Here is an 8,702-nt window from a genome sequence, read left to right on the forward strand (position 1 = left end):
AACACTATATGTGTACACCACACTCCGTCTGTCAGAGCTGACTCGGACCAAATCTAGCATAAAACGAGCCGTGTTATACCACTGGTCTGACAAGTGTTACATTAAATATGGTGAGCGCCTTACAGTCTATTCGTTAGGTGAAGTTATGGGTCTACAGTAGGTCCTATGCTGCTGTCCTAAGCGCTGGAAAGCTTAATCGGGCAACATTTTGCCTCCAAACACTTAGTGTCACAAAACCCTCTCGATTGTCAGCCCTGATGCCGATATATAATTAAGCAAGACATCAGAGCGTTCTTACTGGTTGAATGAATGCTCTGTTTTAAAATCACACAAGCGATTTGATTTGATGAGTGCAATTGACCCACAAACCACCGCTTGATTTTAAGGCCAGCAACCTTCAAGACGGAGCTTAAAATGCTATAATCAAAGCATAGTGTAAATGTACTCTATAGCAACGCTGGAAATGGAGGTTACTCACCTCGAGTTCCTCAGCTTTGTTTGACAAATTTGCCCATAACTTCACCTAACAGCAGCATAGACCTACTGTAGGACCCATAACTTCACCTAACAATAACATAGACCTACCAATAACTTCACCTAACAACAACATAGACCTAGGACTATAAATCATTTAATATTTCAGGTGAAACATGGAAACTAAAATGTCTTTGTCATGACATTTCATAACCCGATCACCAGATAATTTTGTCAATAATCCCACTAGGCTACTCTATAATGTGTTGTCATTGTAAATGTCCTGAATAAAGGAAAATAGCTCTGTATGTTGTACAATAGCCTATCCATCAAGGAAACATTCTCTACACATTATGAGCTAAGTATCTCTGTGTGCAAACAGACTAACGAGACCCTACTGTAAATCAAGCAGACAATAACACACTATAAACATCAATTTGTTAGGAATGTTGGATCCAACGTGGAGCACGGCATAACTGTCTTTACCAGAGTAATGAATGAAGAAGCACTTTGGTTGTTGTTGCATGTCGTGATGTTGTTTGTCATGTGACTGGCATTCAGAAAATGATTTCCTGGATCAGCTGATGATAGTTGAACATGTGACTGTAACTACAGTATTAAGAAATATGTGTAATTATTGAAGAAAGACGTAAATGACAGTATCCATTTGGGTGTTGTCAATAAAGTTAAGGTGACTCTCGTGTTAGAACCATTGGATTTAGCAAACTCTGAAATTATTTAGGATTTCTGTGCCCATAAACTGTTTTCCCAGCGTAACATAAGGAGACACTAAATGTTACGTAGTTAGAGAGCATTTCAGAGATCTGAATACAAAAAACTGTCAAGCAAGATCCAGTATTTAAGTTGAAGTTCATCATATGACAAGCTTAACYTTATGACTATAACTAATGTTCCCTGAAGGAGGGAAACTAGGTACAACATACCATTAAATCCACGCCTTGTTGGAAACCCCGCCTTCCACAGGTGATGAGCCTGAGGCTCGGATTTATTCCTTTAATTTAATACCGCTCTTCACCGACCCAGGAAAGGGCGGGTTCAAACAGGTGTTGTACCTCATTTCCCTCCTTCAGGGAAGAGTAATTATAGTCAAAGTTACATTTGGGGATGTCTGATAGTATTTCTGATTGTCTTAATGCACCCCCACTAATGAGTTGGAGCTTCTCAAAGCATTTTTCTTCTTCACCTCAAACAGCAAGTAAACAAAGTCTAATCAAAATCAATTGCGAATGACAATAGTTCCTCAAAGTATTTTCGTAAAATACTTCCAGCTCTCGCCCTTTCGATAACCACTCAGCATAAAAGGGAAAAATGTAATGCTCTGATCCAGTGGAAATGTCATAAAATACCTGACTACTTCTTCTCCTTTACACAAATAGCCGACAGCTGTGTCTGTCCCAAACTCACTGGCCGGGAAACTCTGAGGGCCCAGAATATTTTATACAATGTTGCAAGCTTGCTATCACGAGTTTCGGGCCAACCCAGTTGATAGTTGATACAATGTATAAAGTTCGTTGAAGACACGTCATGTGCAGCCAATGTGATTTATAGGATATTTATTTTTATCATGATATTTTCTACCTGCAGGCTGCAATGTTTTTATTTGTTGGCTTTATGTTGGCTATTTTTACATAGTTGGCAATGGCAATAAAAGTTACTTTTAGATTTGTATATTTTTCATTTAGATTTAGATAGAATGTAGATTAATCACAGACAATGATTTTGAGATACTATTATAAATTAAATGAATCTGTTKAAAAAAAAATGAGCATATGAAAATCATAACTTGCACTCAGATTGGTAGAAATGGTAAGATAAATTGGCACTCCGCTGGTGTAGTCAATTACTGAAAACTTCAGGAGCATAACGGCAGAATTTACGAAGTCCAGCAGCAGCGGGAGGAGGAGGGAAGAGTTTTTCTCCTTCTGGTTAGGTTATATTGATGACTGGCTCCCTTGAGTAATTTGTGTATCTGTAATTATTTAAACAAACAGCGTGCTTAAAGCATCAGACAAGTTACGCACATATAGTTGAATTTATTAAAACATGGGGTGATTGGTAGAAAGAACAGATGACTCTGGTTGACCAAATTTATTTTAGTTGGGGACAGCACTAGAACATGATTTTGGGGCTCCAGAGTGGCGCAGCAATCTAAGACGCTGCATCTCAGTGCTTGAGGCGTCACTAGACACCCTGGTTCAAATCTAGGCTGTATAACAACCGGCCTTGATTGGGAGTCCCATAGGGCGGCGCACAATTGGCCCAGCATCGTCCGGGGTAGGCAGTCCTTGTAAATAAGAATTTGTTCTTAACTGACTTGCCTTGTTAAATAAAGCTTACATTTAAAACAATAAAAAATATTGTTTTATGATAAACCATTTTCTACAAATCTGTCAAGGGACCAACTTTGAGAAGGTTTTAAAACAAAGGTTTCAAACCAATTCATGAAGGTATGTTTCGCCTTTAATGTATTGGCATGAAAAAATAAATGGCTGAATATTTTACAATGACTTATCAACAGCTGTAACAATTTCACCTCCACAGGAAATCTACACTGGCAATTCTAGAATATACTATATAGCCTAGAAACCTGGTTAAACTATCATTATGACATCATGGATGGATTATAGAATATACTATATAGCATGAAACCTGGTTAAACTATCATTATGACATCATGGATGAATTCTAGAATATACTATATAGCCTAGAAACCCGGTTAAACTATCATTATGACATCATGGATGAATTCTAGAATATACTATATAGCCTAGAAACCTGGTTAAACTATCATTATGACATCATGGATGGCCAGTCCTTGTATTCATAGTGTAGTGAATTCAGGGGGTAGCCCTGAGCTGGACTCAAACCTGGGTCCAACACCTTATAACTGTTACGCCAAGATGTCTGAACTTCTTGACAAGGTTGCTAGGTGTTGGGTAACGGTTGCTACAATAGCTTTCTCTATGAACTTCAGTGGTTACACTTCTCCTTTCCTCAGCTGTTGACCAAACCAAGCCTCTGGGCAGCCATTTTGTTGCTGTTTAAAAACCCACACAACCAACCAATCTGCAGTTCAAACAATAACAAATCTGTCATTCCACCACTGTTTTGGTAATAAGATGATGATGGGGTTGGAGAAAAGTAACTACTTTCAAAATTCATAGACAGACCTATGGAAGCAAGGACTGACCATTCATGATATCAACATTATAGTTATAACCATGTTGAGGCTATACAGTGTTGATTTACATTGTTTCTAAACATTGGAGTAAAAAAAGCTTATTTGGGGTTCTGATGGGGTACAACAGTTGAACTAAGCTCATGAGGCATGTGTTATATTCTTCAAGAATCAATGGCTATAAATAAATAATTTAAAAGTCACAATATGGATGTAGCAATAGCAGATTTCTGCTTTAACACCAAACATCAGCTCAACAACTGCAGAGTTTGTGCCTCTGTATTTAAGACAGTACTTACTAGTGTTAATCAGGGAACGGTTTCTCAAAACCATCTTACGGCTAAGTTCACCGTTAGAACCATTGGATGCCTTAAGATGCGTTTGGGAAACCAGGCCCAGATATCCAGTTTCCTCCTCTTCTTCCTCCTCCTTTTTCCGATGTAACAGTCATCCTCCCCTCCTCCTCTTTCACTCCAATAAACTGCACCCCCCTCTCCTTTTACTGTAACATCCTCCTCCTCTTCAACTCTGAACGCGTCTTTTTCTTCTTTCACAGTAACGGCCTCACGCTCTACTTCTTGTTTTACTGTGATATCCTCCTCTTTCTCCGTCCAGCAGAACACATCTTTTTAGCAGGAGGTGAGTAGCTTAGTGACCTAATGGTCGGATGTTAGCTAGCTAGGCWAATGCTAACTTAACCAGACCGCTAGCTGAATAGTAACAACAACACCGTAAATATGAAAWTAAATCGGATAACTAACTAGACGACAGAAGTGGGATTAAAACACAGTGGCTAATATACACTAAAGCGTCTAAAGAGCTATATTGGTTCGGCTATTTTCGCTAGCAAGCTACCGAGGTATCTGACTAACTGTTGCTGCTGTTGAAAGAAGCGTTCCGTCCACTAGATTATACGTCACACTATCAGTATTACCTTAAATTCCGGAAACATCTTACAGCACCGGCACTAGGACCGGGGGAGGTTGCTGCCGCACTAGTGACTGTTAGACTTTCTTCAGCAAAGATGGCGGACAGAAATACTAGGAGAGWGGGGTACCCCTACACAGAACTGAACCGGATCAAAGATGGCGGACAGAAATACTAGGAGAGAGGCGTACCCCTACACAGAACTGAACCGGATCAAAGATGGTGGACAGAAATACTAGGAGAGAGGGGTACCCCTACACAGAACTGAACTGGATCAAAGATGGCGAACAGAAATACTAGGATGGAAGCAAAATGTAAGGGATTATAACGTCATAACGAATCATGCAAAAAACATGTACAGTTGACAGGAATGTTAGTTAATGTAGAGACAAACGATTATGCTTTTTTTATCATAAAGTTAATTTATGAAAATTGCGATTTAGCAAGCTAGCCCACTAGCTGACATTAGCCAGCTAGCTGGCTAGCTTTATGGGTGTTGTGACATGAGTATGAAATTGTCCTTCTTGTTGTTTTNTTAGCAAGCTAGCCCACTAGCTGACATTAGCCAGCTAGCTGGCTAGCTTTATGGGTGTTGTGACATGAGTATGAAATTGTCCTTCTTGTTGTTTTTAGGGACTCCTGAAACAACCAGCAAATCAGGCTGTCGTTTTGTGAAACAGTGGATGTATAGAACCTAGCTAGCTGAAGAATTTACTGCAAATTGAATGTACAATTGTGTAAGCTTGCCTTGCTGATATTTACCATGCAGATAGATGAAATAACGTAGCTAGATATGTTCTTGCTTATTGTGCAGTGGATGATTAAAATGCCTGTATGCCTATGGATGTGTAGCTAGCTATCTAGCCGATCTGTGTGTGGACCCAAACGTTTGGTATACATATTAGTTCAGAACCTAGCTATGAACCTCAGCTATCATAGCCAGTTGTATCAACTTCAAAACAGCCTAAATGACATTAATGAAGCCTATGGATTGAGTAGAATATTATATCATGTTGTGCCAAGGATGCAAGTAGTTATTACCATGCATGAGATCCCCACATTGTAGCCTGTACATTTAATATATTCACTGATCATGTACTCTACCTTGGCAAATTAAAGTGCAGTTTAGGTATGAATGTCTTTGAGATTATTTTTGTCATATCCAATACCAGGAGTATCAAATTCCAGTCTTTGAATGATGCTGTGTCTGCATGTATGTATTACAATTATACACTTCAACAGTGTTTACCAATCTTGGTCTTGGGACATGAATGGTTACACATTGTAACTAATAGACTAGAAACAGGATTTAACTAGTTAATTCATATATACAGAAATATAATGTTAAAAAACATTACACTACACTTCCTATGCATCATGTAAATACTCCAACACCGGTTCATCTCAATATCTAATGCCCTTCATCTGCATTGATCTGYTAAACACAGGATAGGTGGAGAATTTCATCACATTACACTTCATTTCAACCAGTAGAGAATGTGAAACGCTTTATTGAAAAGCTCATTATCCAAGTGTTATAAATACAAGTTCAATCTGTACTTCAATGCACATCTGTTGTGCATTATAAAAACAGGAAGAAAGAGGTGGCGGCGGGAGAGGTGTAAAAGACAGAAAGGGAAAGAGGTAAGCACATAGGAGCAGGGAAGGCAGCACATGACTAATGAATCAGAGTGCTACCTAAATATTCTCTCAGTTCATCACAATTACATAATAGTGTCTCTTGTCGGCCCAAAGGTTATCTCAAAAGCAGGTGAGGTGGCGATGATGGGACTGGGGGTTGGCATCCTCTCACATCAAAACATACCTGCAGACGAGAGACAGATGGAGAGAGAGAGCATGTTTAAGCCTTGTGTTTTTATTCTAACATTGTTTGTCATCAATCAGGAGGTGAAATGCAAAACTGACCTTGGATCATTAACTCTGGGACTACTGCATCTATCTGTCACTCCCTGACAATAGAGAGCCCTTGGTTCTCTATGGTGTAGTAGGTCAGGGCGTGACTAGGGGGTGTTCTAGTTCAATATTTRTATGTTGGTGTTTTGTATGGTTCCCAATTAYAGGCAGCTGGTAATCGTTGCCTCTAATTGGGGATCTTATATAGGTAGCCATTTTTCCCACCTGTCTTTGTGGGATATTGTTTTGTGTTTGTGCACCACTACTTTCACGTTTCGGTGTTGATTTACTGTTTTTGTTTTGAAGTTTCACCAAAATAAAGAAGTGGAAGTCTACACACGCTGCGCCTTGGTCCGTCTCTCATAACGATCGTGACACTATCTGTATTTCAATGTAAAYCATCTCTTTAATAATACTTCCTGTTGACCTGACCAAGTGAGCTCTCACATCTGATCATGCTGTGCCCTCGATGTAGCCAGTTCAGATGCAGGAGGGGTTCNATGTAGCCAGTTCAGATGCAGGAGGGGTTCACCGACACAGCTGATATAACCTAGAGGATTTAGGGAGAAGGGGAGAGAGGGATGAAGTGAAGGAGAGACTGTTATTGAGAAAATAAGGTAGTTAAAGCCACAGTGTTCAACAGGAATCTGTGTGTGGCCTCACCTGGTGTCCACACCACACTAAGTGGCTGCAGAGTACTTTATGCTGAAAAACATGAACGGACACACAAGGACAAACAATATAGCGTAGTTATAGAAATAATGAAGTGTCTTACTATTGGAAGGTGGAGGGAGCCACAGTTATACACCTGAGCCTGCTCACTGCACATTCAGATAGATTCATGAGTGTGTGGGTTATAGGGTGTCTAATTGTTCTAAAAAAAAATCAATATGGGTGATTTAAAATAGCCTGTTTTGTTTTTGTACAGACATCACACCCTTACCTAAACAGCACCCTCACCTGAGAAGTAGAAATCAAAGGGAGAGAAATTGTCAATTGAATAACTGCAGTTGACATAGCTAAGTAAATGCAAGAATACTCTTATTGCAATATGAATGGCTCTTAAAAGAGCCTTTGGTTGTGCATAGTGTAGTCTATGGTGTTGCCAGGGAACAGCACCCTCTTTGAAGAAGTAGGAGGTGAAGATCTCCTGCACACGGATTGCCTCTCTTGCTGCGTTGTTGGACCCCATCCTTGAAACATCCTGCAGAGCAGCAGACTTCTCCTCTGGCACYCGGCGGRGAGCTGCAGATCCCCTCCTGGTCCTCGTGTCCATCCTCATGAAGTTACGCAGGACACAGGTAGCCTTCACACACCTGAATTCCTCCAGGAGGCAGTCCCAGATGACCCTGGTCACCCAACCTTGCAGTGCCCTACACGGTAACTGTAGGCAATAATTTTGAAGGAATCTCCAGTTACAAGGTATCTATAGGAATATGGAAGACAATGTAATTATTAGACTGTTACATCACCAGGTCATTGTGGATTACTAAAGTATAATATCCCTGATAACAAATCATGATAACATTGGATTGATAGATTCATGGCCACACATATGTGCATGTGTAGCATGTGACAATAACAGGATCATATCAAGGATGGCATCACAAATGAATACATAAATACCACTTGAAGCTTGATGATGAGTTGATCATTTGAATCAGCTGTGCAGTGCTGGGGAAAAAACAACAATGTGCACCTCTTTGAGTTCCCAGGACTGAGAACCACTGCTCTTCATTGGGACCTCTTCATATGTAGACTGGCTTTCATAGCGCTCTTTATCTGAGGACAGAAAACCTCACAAGAAACAGACTTCATTATAGTCAAATACACAATGCCATCCTGGCAGATCTAAAAGCCTTGCAGCACATTGTGACTTCTGTGCATCCAGACCTAATGCAGCTTGGAGTGATCAGATGACATAAGTCACATTTAGTTGCCAGGTTGTAACTGAGGCTGTAGATGCTCCATATCGATTACTTTGAGTGTTTATATAACTAAATGTGTTTCTGTGTTGCAGGGGCAGTCAAGAAATGGAACGGCAAGGCCACAGAACATGACATAAGCAAGCTGTGGAGACCACCTCAAGCCCCTGGTAGAGCCGGGAATGGTGTTACACTCCACACGGCCTTCAGCAGGCTTAAAAGTGGGTATTTTGATACCTGTTTTCATACTAAGCTGGAGCCAA

Source organism: Salvelinus sp. IW2-2015, linkage group LG2, assembly GCF_002910315.2.
Source record: "Salvelinus sp. IW2-2015 linkage group LG2, ASM291031v2, whole genome shotgun sequence".
NCBI classification, from domain to species: Eukaryota; Metazoa; Chordata; class Actinopteri; order Salmoniformes; family Salmonidae; genus Salvelinus; species Salvelinus sp. IW2-2015.